Source organism: Puma concolor, chromosome A1, assembly GCF_028749965.1.
Source record: "Puma concolor isolate L17-30 chromosome A1, mPumCon1.1.hap2, whole genome shotgun sequence".
NCBI classification, from domain to species: Eukaryota; Metazoa; Chordata; class Mammalia; order Carnivora; family Felidae; genus Puma; species Puma concolor.
The window spans coordinates 89,883,833-89,901,971 of record NC_141667.1 but is presented as its reverse complement, the minus strand read 5'-3'; positions in this window follow the sequence as shown (position 1 = coordinate 89,901,971).

Genomic DNA, 18,139 nt, shown 5'->3' with positions numbered 1-18,139 from the left:
TTCTATATTGTGTTTTATAAACTTTTCAAATTCTATTTTACTTCCATCTTTTGATTTGATTTGATTGTATTCAATTTTTCAAATTTTCAAACATTTTTCCTTTTTTGTTGCTGTTGTTTCCCCTTTTTTCCTCTAATCTGTCAAGCCCCTTTCAACATCCAGACCAAAACACACCTGGGATCTAGTTTCATTTATTTGATTCTGTGTGTGTGTGTTCAATTTTTTAATTTTAATTTTTTTAACCTCATTAATTCTTTTTCTTCCTTCAAAATGATGAAATGAAGGAATTCACCCCAAAAGAAAGAGCAGGAAGGAACGACAGCCAGGGACTTAACTAACACAGATACGAGCTTGATGTCTCAACCAGAATTTAGAATCACGATAATAAGAATACTAGCTGGGGTCGAAAATAGATTAGAATCCCTTTCTGCAGAGATAAAAAAAAAAAGTAAAAGCTAGTCAGGATGAAATAAAAATGCTATAACTGACCTGCAATCTCAAATAGATGCCATAGTGGCAAGGATGTATGAGGCAGAGCAGCGAAACAGCAATATAGAGGACAAACTTATGGAGAATAATGGAGCACAAAAAAAGAGGGAGACTAAGGCAAAAGAGCACGACTTAACAGCCAGCAAGGCTTTCATTCTAAATAGAAGTAGAGATTACAAGTTCCCCAGACAAACAAAAATTAAAGGAGTCTATGACCACAAAACCAGCCCTGCAAGTAATTTTAAGGGGGACTCTGAGGGGATTAAAGACAGGAAAGAAGGAAGGAAGGAAGGAAGGAAGGAAGGAAGGAAGGACGACCAAAACCAACAAAGACTAGAAAGAATGAGAGAACACTACCAGACACTCCAAATCTACAAGAAACATAATGGCAATAAATTCATAACTTTCAGTACTCACTCTAAATGTCAATGGACTAAATGCTCCAATCAAAAGACATAGGGTAACAGAATGGAAAAGAAAACAAGATCCATCTATATGCTGTTTACAAGACACCCACTTTAGACCTAAAGACACCTTCAGATTGAAAGTTAGGAGGGGCGCCTGGGTGGCTCAGTCGGTTGAGCGTCCGACTTCGGCTCAGGTCACGATCTCACGGTTCGGGAGTTCAAGCCCCACGTCAGGCTCTGGGCTGATGGCTCGGAGCCTGGAGCCTGCTTCCGATTCTGTGTCCCCCTCTCTCTCTGCCCCTCCCCCATTCATGCTCTGTCTCTCTCTGTCTCAAAAATAAACGTTTAAAAAAAATTAAAAAAAAAAAAAGAAAGTTAGGGGATGGAGAAGCATCTATCATGCTAATGGTGGACAAAAGAAAGCTGGAGTAGACATTCTTATATCAGACAATCTAGACTTTAAAACAAAAACTGTAACAAGAGATGAAGAAGGGCATTATATCATAATTAAGGGGTCTATTCACCAAGAAGACCTAACATTTAAAAACATTTATGCTCCAAATGTGGAAGTACCCAAATATAAATCAATTAATCACAAACAGAAAGAAAATCACTGAAAAAAATACCATAATAGTAGGGGACTTCAACACCCCACTTACAACAATGGACAGATCATCTAACCAGAAAATCAACAAGGAAAAAATTGCTTTGAATGACACAGTGGACCAGATGGACTTAACAGATATATTCACAACATTTCATCCTAAAGCAGCAGAATATACATTCTTCTCTAGTGCACATGGAATATTCTCCAGAATAGACCATATATTGGGACACAAATCAGCCCTAGTACAAAAAGATCGAGATCATACCATGCATATTTTCAGACCACAACACTATGAAACTCAAAATCAACCACAAGAAAAAATGTGGAAAGATAACAAATACTTGGAGACTAAAGACTACCCTACTGGGGCGCCTGGGTGGCGCAGTCGGTTAAGCGTCCGACTTCAGCCAGGTCACAATCTTGCGGTCCGTGAGTTCGAGCCCCGCGTCAGGCTCTGGGCTGATGGCTCGGAGCCTGGAGCCTGTTTCCGATTCTGTGTCTCCCTCTCTCTCTGCCCCTCCCCCGTTCATGCTCGGTCTCTCTCTGTCCCAAAAATAAATAAAAAACGTTGAAAAAAAAAAAAGACTACCCTATCAAAGATGGATAGACTAACCAAGAAGTTAAAGAGGAAATTAAAAAGTACATGGAAGCCAATGAAAATGATAACACCACAGCCCAAAACTTCTGGGACTCAGCAAAGGACGTTTCAAGAGGCAAGTATATAGCAATGCAGGCCTTCCTAAAGAAGGAAGAAAGATCTCACATACACAATCTAACCCTACACCTTAAAGAGCTAAAAAAAGAACAGCAAATAAAACCCCAAAACAGCAGAAGACAGGAAATAATAAAGATTAGAGAAGAAATCAATGATATTGAAACCAAAAACAAAAACAAAAACAAAAAAAACAGTAGAACAGGTCAATAAAACCAGAAGCTTGTTTTTGAAAGAATTAACAAAATTGATAAACCACTAGCCACTTTGATCAAAAAGAAAAAGGCCCAAATAAATAAAATCAAGAATGAAAGAGGAGAGATCACAACCAACACAGCAGAAATAAAAACAAGAATAAGAATATTATGAGCAATTATATGCCAAAAAAATGGACAATCTGAAGAAATGGACAAATTCCTAGAAACGTATACACTACCAAAACTGAAAAAGGAAGAAATAGGGAATTTGAACAGACCCGTAACCACTAAAGAAATCGAGTTAGTAATCAAAATATCCCAAAAAACAAGAGTCCAGGGCCAGATGGCTTTCCAGGGGAATTCTACCAAACATTTAAGGAAGAGTTAATACCTATCCTCTTGACACTGTTCCAAAAAGTAGAAACAGAAGGAAAACTTCCAAACTCTTTGTATGAAGCCAGCATTACCTTCATTCCAAAACCAGACAGAGACCCCATTAAAAAGGAGAACTATAAACCAATTTCCCTGATGAACATGGATGCAAAATCTTCAACAAGATATTAGCCAACCAGCTCCAACAATACATTAAAAAAATTATTCACCACGACCAAGTGGGATTTATACCTGGGATGCAGGGCTGGTTCAATATCCACAAAACAATTAACGTGATTCATCATATCAATAAAAGAAAGGACAAGAACCATATGATCCTCTCAATAGATGCAGAGAAAGTACTTAACAAAATACAGCATCCTTTCTTGGTAAAAACCCTCAAGAAACTAGGGATAGAAGGATCAAACATTTAGATCATAAAAGCCATATATGAATGACCCAACGCTAATATCATCCTCAATGGGGAAAAACTGAGAGCTTTCCCCCTAAGGTCAGGAACACAACAGGGATGCCCACTCTCACCACTGTTATTCAACATAGTATTGGAAGTCTTAGCCTCTACAACCAGACAACACAAAGAAATAAAAGGCATCCAAATCGGCCAGGAGGAAGTCAAACTTTCACTTCTTGCAGATGACATGATACTCTATATGGAAAACCCAAAATATTCTGCCAAAAGATTTCTACAACTGATCCATCAATTCAGCAAAGTGGCAGTATATGTAATCAATGCACAGAAATTCGTTGCATTCCTATACACCAACAATGAAGTGACAGAAAGAGAAATCAAGGAAACGATCCCATTTACAGTTGCACAAAAAACCATAAAATACCTAGGAATAAATCTAACCAAAGAGGTGAAAAATCTATACACTGAAAACGATAGAAAGCTTATGAAAGAAATTAAAGAAGACACAAAAAAATGGAAAAAGATTCCATCCTCTTGGATAGGAAGAAAAAATATTGTCAAAATGTCAATACTACCCAAAGCAATCTACATATTCAATGCAATCCCTATCAAAGTAACACCAGCATTCTTCACAGAGTTAGAACAAATAAACCAAAATTTGTGTGGAACCAGGAAAGACTCTGAATAGCCAAAGAAATCTTGAAAAAGAAAACCAAAGCTAGAGGCATCACAAGCTGGACTTCAAGCTGTGTTACAAAGCTGTAATCATCAGGACAGTATGGTACTGGCACAAAAACAGACACTCAGATCAATGGAACAGAATAGAGAACCCAGAAATGGACCTACAAACGTATACCAACTAATTTTTGACAAAGCAGGAAAGAATATCCAATGGAATAAAGACAGTCTCTTTAGCAAGTAGTGCTGGGAAAATTGGACAGCAATTTGCAGAAAAATGGACCTGGACCCCTTTCTTACACCATACAGAAAAATAAACTCAAAATGGATGAAAGACCTAAATGTAAGACAAGAAGCCATCCAAATCCTCAAGGAGAAAGCAGGCAAAAATTTCTTTGACCTTGGCTGCAGCAACTTCTTACTCAACACATTTCTGGAGGAAAGGGACACAAAAACAAAAATGAACTGTTGGGACCTCATCTAAATAAAAACTTCTGCACAGTGAAGGAAACAATCAGCAAAACTAAAAGGCAACCAATGGAATGGGAGAAGATATTTGCAAACGACACATTAGATAAAGGGTTAGTATCCAAAATCCATAAAGAATTTATAAAACTCAACACCCCCCAAAAAAAATAATCCAGTGAAGAAATGGGCAAAAGACATGAATAGACACTTGTCCAAAGAAGACATCCAGATGGCCAACCAACACATGAAAAAAGGCTCAACATCACTCATCATCAGGGAAATACAAATCAAAACCAAAATGAGATACCACCTCACACCTGTCAGAATGGCTAACATTAACAACTCAGGCAACAACAGATGCTGGCAAGGATGTAGAAAGAGAGGATCTCTTTTGCATTGCTGGTAGGGATGCAAACTGGTGCAATCACTCTGGAAAACAGTAGAGAGGTTCCTCAAAAAATTAAAAATAGAACTACCCTATGACCCAGCAATTGCACTACTAGGTATTTTTCCAAGGGATACGTTTTGAAGGGACACATGCACCCCAATGTTTACAGCAGCACTATCAACAATAGCAAAAGTATGGCAAGAGCCCAAATGTCCATCAATGGTTGAATGGACAAAGAATGTGTGGTATATATTACAATGGAGTATTACTCAGCAATCAAAAAGAAGGAAATCTTGCCATTTGCAACTACGTGAATAGAACTAGAGGGTGTTATGCGAAATTAGTCAGAGAAAAATAAATATCATATGACTTCATTCATATGAGGACTTTAAGACACAGAACAGATGAACACAAGGGAAGGGAAGCAAAAATAATATAAAAACAGGGAGGGGGACAAAACATAAGAGACTCTTAAATATGGAGAACAAACAGAGGGTTGTTGAAGGGGTTGGGGGGGTTGGGCTAAATGGGTAAGGGGCATTAAGGAATCTACTCCTGAAATCACTGTTGCACTATATGCTAACTAACTTGGATGTAAATTTAAAAAAATAAAAATAGAGAAAAAGAACTTCATCTCTTGCATCACCCAACTATTTACCACCCACCCCCAAAAAAAGTATCACTGTAAAGAAGAGCCTAAGAAAATAAAGCTAGATGTATAGGTAAGAAATATTGAAAGCAATGGAACCTTTTCCATTTAGGCAAGAGACTCCCAGTAAGGCTTTGTGCCTTGCCTGACCTAAAATCGGCATTGAGAAGTAAGATGTCAGGCAGTGTATATTAGCACATTTATTTGAAATGATAAACTCAGTCCGATTTATCTGAGAGAAAGTAAGTCTAATTTACCTGATTGGTTCAATAATGAAAACTGGCCTGCCTATTTGGTTATTTGACAGATATCTTCCTTAATTTGAATGCTTAAATGTGTAGTTTCAAAGTTTTGATGAAAAAATATTTAAAGCATGTGATACAATAAATGCAATTTCTTGTATTGGCAAAGAAATACTGAAAGTAACAATGTTTCAATGTTCCCAGAAGTTTCTGAATATATAAGATTTTTTTGTATTTAAAAAGAAAATGTTTTAACATTTATTCATTTTTGAGAGCTAGAGACAGAGTGCAAATGGGAGAGGGGCAGAGAGGGAGGGAGACACAGAATCCGAGGCACGCTCCAGTCTCTGAGCTGGCAGCAAGGGGCCCAATGCGGCAGGGCGGGGCTCAAACCCATGAACTGTGAGATCATAACCTAAGCGGAAGTCAGATGCCTAAGGACTGAGCCACCCAGGAGCCCCTATCAAATGTTTTTTTAAAGTGCCTTTAAATGAAAGAGAAACAAGTATAGTTAACAGTAGCTTCATGAGTCTCAGTGAAATGAAATGGAAATGCTCACCAGAAATTCTGTGACTAAGTAAATAAGGACAATTGTACAAATTCTTTCCCAATTCTCTGCTCTCAACAAAACTAAAGATGAACCTATCATGATTACAGATTATTAACTGTAACTTTGGTGATATATTGCTGGGGTCTTTGGTATCTGGTTCAGAATAAATTCAAATAATTGTGACAGATTATTTTAAAATAAACAAATTCCTTTCATTCCTGTTCAGGCCTTACAATCTGCACCATGCATAGTGGGAAGAGAATAGATATTGAACCGTCTTTTATTCCAATTGTTCTCCAAAGAAAAGACTATCCATCTAATTTTAAGATGCACTTCTAATAAAATTTATTTCTAATGTTTAATAATTTTATGTAAAAATTCATAATATATTTGTATATTGCCAATTGTATACTAATAAAATCTTGAGGATAACTCAACCCTAAAGAAAACATTTTTTAAGACTTAGAGCATTATATTTACAAAATAAGTAAAACTCCTATGAGGAAAATGGAATAGAAATAAAGGCTCAAGTAATAGAAGAAATGATATTAAAATAAAATTAAAGAGGAGCTTATTTGTGAATTTTTTATTTACTTGCTTTTAATATAAATACAGTGTCTATTCAGCCTATCTTCGGAAAAGCATAAAAATCTTAAGTGTAGCTCAATAAATTTTCACCAAATAAACATGTAAAACGGCACCCAGATCAAGAAAAACAACATTACTAGTACCCCAGAAACACATGGTTCTCCCCCAATTCCTACATCCCCAAAGTTAACCACTATGCTTGCTTCCAACATTCTAGCAAAGATGTGCTTATTTTTGCACTTTAGAAATGGAATCATACACTATACGCTTCTCTTCTGCTGTCTTTTACTCATCATGTTTGTGAAGTTCATCTACATTTATACAATGCATAAATGCATTATAATGGCTATCAACTATTTATTTTGAACTTTCAATTTTGCAATATATGAGAAACTGCATATTTGAATCTATTTAAACAAGTGAAGAAACATTTGGATGTCAATTCAAAATTATGCAAGTTTAGTTATTTCATGTCCATGGTCCTCAATTTAATCATATGGAAAATGGGGTTAAAGTACTGATTCCTCAGGGCGCCTGGATGGCTCAGGCTGTTAAGCAAATGATTCTTGATTTCGGTTCAGGTTATGATCTCATGGGTAGTGGGTTCGAGCCCCACATCGGGGTCTGTGCTGACAGCATGGAGCCTGCTTGGGATTCTCTTTCTCCCTCTTTCTCTGACCCTCCCCTGCTCATGCTCTCTCTCTCTCAAAATAAATAAACTTTAAACAAACAAAAATATTGATTCCTCCTAGAATTGATGTGAGATTATGCATGGATAACACTGTTTCTGACACACATAAAAACTACAGCTGTTGTGACTGTAGTTGTTATTGTTCCCTTCCAACTGGTCATCCCAACTTTAATAATACCCTCTCCAAATCCCTTCTCCTTACTGTCCGTAAGTGATAGAACTAAAACACATAAATGAACATGTAACTCCCATGCTTGTGATTTTTTTGTGCTACCTTTTTACTACTTAAAGCATATGGTCCAAGCACTTGTGCATGGCTGGACCAGACTCCTGCTTAATTCCTCTGTAATTTAGGGTTACCAACACCTCTTTTACTGGAAAACTAGAAAAAAATAACTGGAAATAAATAAAAGAAGAAAGGAAATAAAAACAGCTTAGTTTATGTACGTAAAGCATTTGGTATGAAACAGGTGCATCACAAATGATAATTATTTAGGAAGGGAGGGAATGAAGGAGGCAGAATGGACATAGGAAAGGTTATTGCATAACCTGATTTTGTCAGTGACAGATGGGTGCCTATGAGGTGATGAGTCCATAGGTCATTTGCTCCTTATATCTACTTCCTAGGCAAGGTGGGTAGAAGTAGTATAAGTAAAATAAGTAGTACATGTGATGTTGCCCATCTTGTAAATCAGAAAACTACAATCCTAAGAGGGTAAGTGATTCACTGAGGATTACAGGAAATCAGTGACAGAGCCAAGATTCTGTGTGAATCTGCCTGATTCCAGAGCTATGATGTTTTTTGTTGCTCTATTCCATTGCATCTCTGAAATATTCTAATTTTAATGTGGTATCTCAAATAAGCTCCACTCCAAGGAAGAGATAATTTTCAGTTTTAGCCTTTCTGACCTTCAGGGCCTAGTTTATAAAATTGAGCTAATAATAATAATTGCCTTCATTTTTTTAATGTTTTATTTATTTTTGAGACAGAGAGAGACAGAGCATGTGCAGGGGAGGGGCAGAGAGAGAGGGAGACACAGAATCCTAAGCAGGCTCCAGGCTTTGAGCTGTCAGCACAGAGCCCGACGCGGGGCTCAAACTCACAAACTGTGAGATCATGACCTGAGCCGAAGTTGGACGCTTAACCGACTGAGCCACCCAAGCACCCCCAATAATTGCCTTCTGAATGACTTAATACATGTAAAGTGCCTAGACTAGCACTCAGTAAGTATTACCTTTGTTGTTGTTTTCATTTTAAACTATCAGTTCATTGAACTTTTGACTTAAATAATCAGTGTATACTGCTTTGGCCAATATGGGTGAGCCAACTAAGTGGAGCATTATCCCTTCCATCTAAAGTAAGCATCAACATTCAGATATACCCTTGACCCTTGTCCTAATCATTACCAAAGGCCTTTAATATCCCTGTAAACTCAAGCCCCAATAATAAGTGCTAAATAAATACAAGTTAAAAAATTAGCTATCAAGATCCCTGCTCTTAAAAAGCATGCAACAAACCCATGGAATTAGGGCATATCGAAAGAAAGAAAGAAAGAAAGAAAGAAAGAAAGAAAGAAAGAAAGAAAGAAAGAAAGAAAGAAAGAAAGAAAGAAAGAAAGAAAGAAAGAAAGAAAGAAAGAAAGAAAGAAAGAAAGAAAGAAAGAAAGAAAGAAAGAAAGAAAGAAAGAAAGAAAGAAAGAAAGAAAGAAAGAAAGAAAGAAAGAAAGAAAGAAAGAAAGAAAGAAAGAAAGAAAGAAGAAAGAAAGAGAAAGAAAAAAAGAAAGGAAGAAAGAAGAGAAGAAAGGAAGAAAAAGAGAAAGAAAAAGAAAAAAAGAAAGGAAAGGAAAGGAAAAGAAAAGAAAAGAAAAGAAAAGAAACAAGGAAGGAAGGAGGAAAGGAAGGGAGGAAGAGGGAAAGAAGGAGAGAAAGAAAGGAAGAATGGAACGAAGAAGTAACCATGCTTTTTCTGGTATAACTCCGTTAAATAATGTTGAAACAGTGTTCTATTTTTGAAAACTCAACTTTTCCCCATAGTTTTGTTTTGTTTTCTTTCAAGAGAGAAAGAGAAAGAGAGAGAAAGCTGGGGAGGGGCAGAGGGAGAGAGAATCCACTCCCAGTACAGAGCCCAACTCGGGGCTCCCTCAAACAACTGTGAGACCATGACCTGAGCTTAAATCAAGAGTTGGACACTTAACCAACTGAGCTACTCAGGTGCCCCATCTCCCCATAATTTTTAAAACTACTCTGACAATGAGCTGAAAATACGAACTTTTTTTATTACTGTGTATTACTGCTATTTTCTATTATTGCTATTTATTATTGCCTTTACTTTTTCTCATGAAAATATGTTTGACCAGGCATATGGTAAATATCATTTGTATTCATGGCAAGGTGAAAATGAATGGTTCATTTCAAAGGATAATTTAAATCATCCTCATACATACAATATGGAAATAAAAGGATTTGCCTAGATAGAGTCAGTACTATTCAATAGAAACTGAGTATTTACCATGGTCACAGTGGATCTGACAGAGGACACAAAGATGACTTGAACACAATCCTTGCCCTTTGGGAGGACCCACCCCATAGGGGAGAAGAAAAACACACACACACACATGCAGAAATATACACATAAAACATGTAAACAAAGCCTGCATAATACAAATTCATGAGGCAGCTGCACAACCCATGTCGATGAGCTGAAATATTTAGTTTCTCAGGATGTATAATCCACACAGCTGATGCAAGGAGAGAGGATTCCAAATCAGCCTATAATTTAGAAAGCCCTGTGTCTTCATGAGATAATTTGGAGCCAATGCTATATAGCCTTGATTCTTTTCCTCCTCCTCCTCTTCCTCCTCCTCCTCCTCCTCCTTCTTCTTCTTCTTCTTTTTAATTTTTTTTTTAATCTTTATTTATTTTTGAGAGAGAGACAGCATGTGAGCAGGGGAAGAGCAGAGAGAGGGAGACACAAAATCCGAAGCAGGCTCCAGGCTCTGAGCTGTCAGTGCAGAGCCTGACATGGGGCTCAAACTCACAAACCATGAGATCATGACCTGAGCCGAAGTCAGTTGCCTAACCAACTGAGCCACCCTGGCGCCCCCCGCCCCATTTTTTTTTAATTTGAGAAAGAGAGAGAGAACACGCACAAGTGGGAGAAGGGCAGAGAAAGAGGGAGACAATCTGAAGTAGGCTCCACATTGTCAGTGCAGAGCTTGATGTGGGGCTCAAACTCACAAACTGCAAGATCATGACCAGGGTTCCAAATCATGAACCATGAGATCATGACCTGAGCCCAAGTCCAGTGCTTAACTGAATGAGCCATGCAGACGTCCCTAGTCTTGATTCTTAGTATATAATCCAAAGAACATCAGTACCATCTAGGAAATCTCAGGGCCCATACTTGACCTTGTGAGTCAGAATCTAAACTTCAGCAAGATTGCCAAGTGATTTGCATACACATTTCATCTGGAAGGCCCCAATATAGGGTGGTTCTGCATGCTGCCTGTACATTAGAAATACCTGCAGAGTTTTCTTAAAAATATCCATATCTGGACCCCAGGCCTAAGAAGTTAGAATCATTTATTTATCTTCATCATATCTCAACTCAAACATCACTTTCTCTGGGACATCTTCTCTGACTCACCTTCAGACCAAAATACATTCCTAAATTATACATTCTCAAAACACCCTAAACCCTTATCACACTTTGCAACTAAACATTTGTTTATGTTTTCATGTGATAACTGTCTCTCAAATTGGCAAATGCTCTATGATAGCAGCAACTATTTCTGGTTTTGTTCAACACAACACCCCTAATGCCCAACAGAAATTTGTCACACGTTAGACATTCAATAAATTCATTCAAGTATTTATTGAGCACCTACAATATTCTAAGTTCTTGAGATGTATCAGTGAATGAAACAAGAATCCCTGAAGGAAGTGACAGATTATAAATGTGTTGTTCTATTTCTAGCAAGGTGAGAAAATTAATAATAAGAATCAATAATAATATAAGCAAAATTAGAGAAAGACAAATATCAAGACTTCACTGATAGGTGGAATTTAAGATACAAAACAGATGAACATAAGGGAATGGAAGCAAAATAATATAAAAAGAGGGAGGGGGACAAGACATAAGAGACTCTTATAGAAAATAAATTGAGGGTTGCTGGAGGGATTGTGGGTGGGAGGATGGGCTAAATGAGTAAAGGACATTAGGGAGGACACTTGTTGGGATGAGCATTGCATGTTATACACAGGAGATGAATCACTGGAATCTACTCCTGAAATCATTATTGCACTATATGCTAATTAACTTGGATGTAAATTAAAAAATTAAAATAAAGGCATAATGTAGTATGTTAGATATAACTGTTATATAAAAATAAGAATGAAGGCAAGGTAAAGGGAACTAGAAGCACTAATAGGGGTGGGCCAAGTTACTATTTTAAATAGGGTGGTGAGTGTAGATAGGTGACTGTAGATAGACGTCATGAAAAAGTAATATCTTAAAGAGATTTGGAAGAAATAAGTTAGCCCAGCTATCTCAAGAAAGAGCAGGCCAGACTAGTGGAACAATACTGCAAAGGCTCTAAGAAAGGGGCATGCTAGTATGTTCCAGGAACTGTGAGAAGGCCAGTGTGGGCCCGGTAAGGTAGTGGGCAGACAGGGTGGTGGGTAACCTGGCAGAGAGGAGCAGGAGATAACAACACAAAGATAACTGAGAATCAGACCATGTAAGCTCTTGTAGGTGAGTGTAAGGACTTTGGCCTTTACACTGTATGAAACATGGAACCACTGCAGGATTTTGAGCAGCAGGGTGATATAACTTGACTTAATTTTAAAGGGAATCTTCTGGTTACTGTGTCAAGAACATATTAAAGAGGATCAAGAATAAATGCAGAAAAAAATATCAACAAAATATTGCTACAGGTCATGTGAGAAATGATGGTAATGATGTGGCTTGGACCAGGGGGCTAACAGTGAAACTAGAGAGAAGGGATTCATATTCCGGATAACATACATACATACATATGAATCCATATTGTCACAAAGTGAACACACCCATGTAAACATCTATCAGGTATAGGAAGAAAAAGTCACTTATGTCTCCCTCCTCCCCAAGAATAACCACTATCCGGAATTTGAACACCATTAGTTTACTTATATTCAATCTTTACATAAATGAAATCAACAATATATATTCCTTTGGGTCTTTCTTCTTTTGAAATCAATTCATGTTGTTGCATACAAATGAATTTCATTTACGTTTGTTGCGGTATTGTGTTTAAATGCATAAATATGTATAATTTATTTACCCATCTTACTATTGTCAGGCATTTCTAGCATGTAGCAATTACAAACAATGGTATCATGAACATTCTTATACCTGTATTTCTGTGTCAATATATATTGACCTTATTCATAAAAGTAGGATTATGAGGTCATGAGTTATGGGTATGCACAACTTTGGTAAATAACGTTAAATAGTTTCTCAGAGTAGGTTTTATCAACTTAAATTCAAATCAGCAGGGTATAAAGTCACCTGTGTTTGTAAACTTTAGCTATTTTATGGAATATATAGTGCTACCTCAGAGTAGATTTAGTCTGCATTTTTCTGATGAATTAAAAAGTTGAGCACCTTTCCATATGTTTATTGACAATCTGAAGAACATCTTTTGTGAAGTGTCTCTTCAAGAGTTAATTGTTAAAAGACCCAAATGTGAGACAAGAAACTACAAAACTTCTGAAAGAAAACACAGGCAGTCATCTCTTGGACATCAGCCTTAGCAATATTTTTATGGATATTTCTCTTCAGGCAAGGGAAACAAAAGCAAAAACAAACTTTTGGGACTACCCCCAAAATAAAAAAAAAAACTCTTGCACAGCAAAGGAAGTCATCAACAAAGTAAAAAGGCAACTGCCAAATGGAAGAAGATCTTTGCAAATAATATATCCGAGAAAGGGTTAATATCTAAAGTATATAAAGAACTTATACAATTGAACACACACAAAAAAAAAAAACAAAAACAAAAACAAATAATACAATTTAAAAATGGGCAGGAAGACTTGAAAAGACATTTTTCCAAAGAAAACATACAGATGGCCAACAGACACATGAAAAGATGCTTAACATAACTAATCATCAGAGAAATGCAAACCCAAAACATAATGAGATATCATCTCACAGCAGTCACTTTTTATGGCTAGCATCAAAAAGGCAAGAAATAACAAGTGCTGGCAAGGATGTGAAAAAAAAATGGAATCCTTGTGCACTGTTGGCAGTAATGCAAACTGGTGCGACCATTGTGGAAAATAGAATAGAGTTTCCTCAAAAACTTAAAAATAAAAGTTTGCCATACAATCCAGTAATTCCACTAGTTGGGTATTTACCCAAAGAAAATGAAAACACTGATTTGAACAGATACAGGCTCCCCTATGTCTTTTGCAGCTTTATTTAAAATAGCCAAGATGTGGAAGCAACCTAAGGGTTCACGGATTAATGAATGAACAAAGAAGGTGTGGTATATGTAAGTAACAGAATATTAGCCAAAAAATATTGAGATCATGGGGCCCCTGGGTGGCTCAGTCAGTTAAGTGTCCAATTCTTGGCTTTGGGTCAAGTCATGATCTCACAGTTCCTGAATTCGAGCCCCACATCGGGTCCTGCACTAACAGTGCAGAGCCTGCTTGGGATTCTCTCTCTCCCTCTCTCTCTCTGCCCCTCCCCTGCTCATGATCTCTCTCTGCCTCAAAATAAATACATAAATTAAAAAAAAAAAAAAGGATGAGATCATGCCATTTGCAACCACATGGATGGACTTAAAAAGTATTATGCTAAGTGAAATAAGTCAAACAGAGAAAGGAAAATACCATGTGATTGCACTTATATGTGGAATCTAAATAACAAAACAAATAAATAAGCAAACGCAAAACAGGAACAAACTCATAAATACAGGGAACAAACAGGTGGTTACCAGAAGCGAGGCTGACAGGGGGGAAGGACCGAAAAGGTGAAAAGGATTAAAGAGATACAAACTTCCAGTTATAAAACAAGTAGGTCACAGTGATGAAAAGTACGGTAGAGAGAATACAGTCAATAATATTATATTTTCACAGTGTATGGTGACATGATAATGAATTTATTGTGGTGAGCAATGCAAACTGAACAGATATGTTGAATCAGTTGTATGTTAATGTACGTATATATTGTATACTTGAAATTAATATAACATTGTATGTCAACTTCAATCATAAAAATTTTTAAAAACAAAAATAAAATATCAGTTGTTAAAAAGGAGTCCATTGTTTTATTGGATTATCTATGTCTTCTTACTGATTTGTAGAAACTCTTTCTATATTTGAGAATGAGACCTTTGTCAACTTCAAGTATTGCAAATATCTTCTACTATGTGATTTGCCCTTTCACTTTCTTTTCAGTGTCTTCTTATGATCAGAATGTCTTAATTTTAGGGGCACCTAGGTGGCCCAGTCAGTTAAGCGTCCAACTTCGGCTCAGGTCATGATCTCACGGTTCATGAGTTGGAGTCCTGCATCGGGCTCTGTGCTGACAGCTCGGAGCCTGGAGCCTGCTTCGGTTGCTATGTCTCCCTCTCTCTCTGTCCTCCCTGGCTCAGTCTCTCACTCCCTGTCTCTCAAAAATGAATAAACATCAAAAAAAATTTTTTTTAGAATTTCTTAATTTTAATTTAGTCTAATTTATTAATATTTTCACTCACGATTAATACTTTTTTCCTCCTACTGAGAAATCTTTCCTCATGACAAGGTCATGAAGATGTCCTTTTATATTATCTTCTAGAAATTTTATTAGTTTACTATTTATATTTAGCTTTACTATTCAACTGGACTTAAAAATGGAGTAAGATAGGAGTTGAGTTTTATTCTTTCCCATATGAATATCCAGTTGACTCAGCACCATCTATTGAAAAGACCATCTTTTCACTACACTTCTATACTAAAACCTTTATCATAAATCAAGTGTTCGTGTTTGTGTGCACCTAGTTCAGAATTCTCTGTTACTGTGGCTTTTAGGCCAGATATTCAGTAGTACATGTTGTCCATGTGTTTCTGCTGCTTTAACAGTACTTTAAGGGGAGCCTGTGACTCAGTAGGTTAAGCATATGACTTCGGCTCAGGTCATGCGTGATCTTATGGTTTGTGAGTTCAAGCCCCACATTGGGCTCTGTGCTGACAGCTTGGAGCCTGGAGCCTGGAGCCTGCTTCAGATTCTGTGTATCCCTCTCTCTCTACTCTTCCCCCACTCATACTCTGTCTCTCTCTCTGTCTCTCAAAAATGAATAAACATTAAAACATTTCATAAAAAAGAGTACTTTGAATATTCTTAGCCCTTTGCATTTCCATATAAATTTTAGAACAAGCCTGTTAACTTTAACAACAACAAAATTGTCTTTAATTTCTATCAATCATGTTTTATAGATTTATGTGTAGATGTCTCATATATCCTTCATTAGATTTATATCTAGGGATTTTCTGGTTTAGTGCTACTAAAAATAGTCACTTTTACTACTAATTTGTTTTCTAATTGTATTCTGTTACATAGAAATTTACAAAAATTGGTATGTTGACCTTATATCCAGAAAACTTGCTAAACTTACTTATTAGTTACCTGATTTTTCTGTAGTCTATTTTGGATCTTTAATGCATGTGATAATATTGTCTAAGAAAACAACAGTTTAATTTCTTTGTTTTAAATCATTGTAGCTTTTAATTTTTCTTGGCTACAAAACAATGTCATTCCAAGCTCAGAGGAAACCTTTCAACAGTTTTAAGTATGAGGCTTGTTAGAGACTTTTTGTAGATGTCCATAACCAGATTAAGGAAGTTCCCCTCTATTCCTAGTTTGTTAAAGGTTTTTATCATGAGTGGATTTTTAATTTTAGCAAATTTCTTTATCTATTTTTCTCTTTTATTCTGTTAATGTGATAAATTACACTAGTGGATCTGCAAATATTAAACCAATCTTGCATTAATGGCTAATATCTATTTAATTATGATATAATATCCTTTTTATATATTGCCAGTTTCAATTTGCTAGCATTGTTTTTAGAATTTTGGTATCTATGTTCAGGAGTAAGATTGGTCTAATATTTGCTTAATACTAATCTTCTCAAGTTTGGTGTTAAGGTTATGCTGGCCTCTTAAACACTTTGGAATGTGGTCCTTTTTTAATTCTCTGGAAGATGTTGTGTAAGATTGGCACTATTTTTCTTTAAATATTTGATAGAATTTGCCAATAAGACCATTTAAATTTTAAGTTTCCTTTTTGATGAGTTTTAAGATGCTAATTAAATTTAAAAGTTATAGGATAGGAAGCAAAAGCAGGATAGGAAGAAAGAAGAAGAGGCCTGCAGTCCATTCTCTCCTCTTACTGGGAGATGCCTCCATAGAAAGAAAGATGACCTGGTCAGGTAAACTACTCAAGACCAAATTCAGTCCTAGTGCACACTTTAGATGCCCATTATATCCTTCCTGATAGCCTGACCAATGTATGGCAAGGAGAAGTCTGTCATTTTCATAACTGTTTTTCCTCAATTGTATTAATAATCAAATTTTGATATTGTGATTGTCCCTACTCTCTTTGGCTTCATTGTAAACACCTCCACATCAGGTATTTTTTCTAGAGTTCCCTTTTCACACCATGCTCTGACCAACTGAGTTAGCGTTCCTTTTTAATTACCCCTAAGTACTCAAACTAACAGGCTGAATGAATGGGAAAGGAATCAAAGGAAACTATTAATATCAGAATGGTATTCCCACAACACTTAAGTATTTGTTAAAAAGAAAATTAATTATAGATGCAAAAATTGAGGGCGTTAGGCTAAGTGAAATAAGTCAGACAAAAACAAATAGTAAATTATCTCACTTATATGCAGAATCGGGGGGGGGGGGGGGAAAAGTCCAGGGCACCTGGGTGGCTCATTCAGTTAAGTGTATGACTCTTGGTTTATGCTTAGGTCATGATCTCACAGTTTCATGAGTTCGAGCCCCACATCAAGCTCTATGCTAACAGCGTGGAGTCTGCTTGGGATTCCTCTCTCTCCCTGTCTCTCTGTCCCTCCCCCACTCACACTGTTTCTGTCTCTCTCAAAAATAAATAAATAAACTTAAAACATTTTTCTTAAAGTCCTAGAAACAGATAATAGATTTGTGGTTGCCTGGGGCATGGTTGGGAGCAGGCATTTGGGGAGTGTAAATGGGTGAAGATCGTTAAAGTGTACAAACTTCTATTTATAAGATGAATAAGTTCTGGGAATGTAATATACAACATGGTGACTACAGTTAACAATAATGTATTGGCCTCCCGGAGGTAGGGAAGATGGCGGCGTAGGAGGACGCTGGGCTCACTGCGCGTCCTGCTGATCACTTAGATTCCACCTATACCTGCCTAAATAACCCAGAAAACCACCAGAGGATTACCAGAACGGAGTCACTGGAGCCAAGCGCAGACCAGAGGCCCACGGAAGAGGGTAGGAAGGGCGGCGAGGCGGTGCGCGCTCCACGGACTGGCGGGAGGGAGCCGGGGCGGAGGGGAGGCTAGCCGGCCAAGCAGAGCCCCTGAGTCTGGCTTGCAAAAAGCGGAGGGGCCTGACAGACTGTGTTCCGACAGCAAGCGCGACTTAGCGTCTG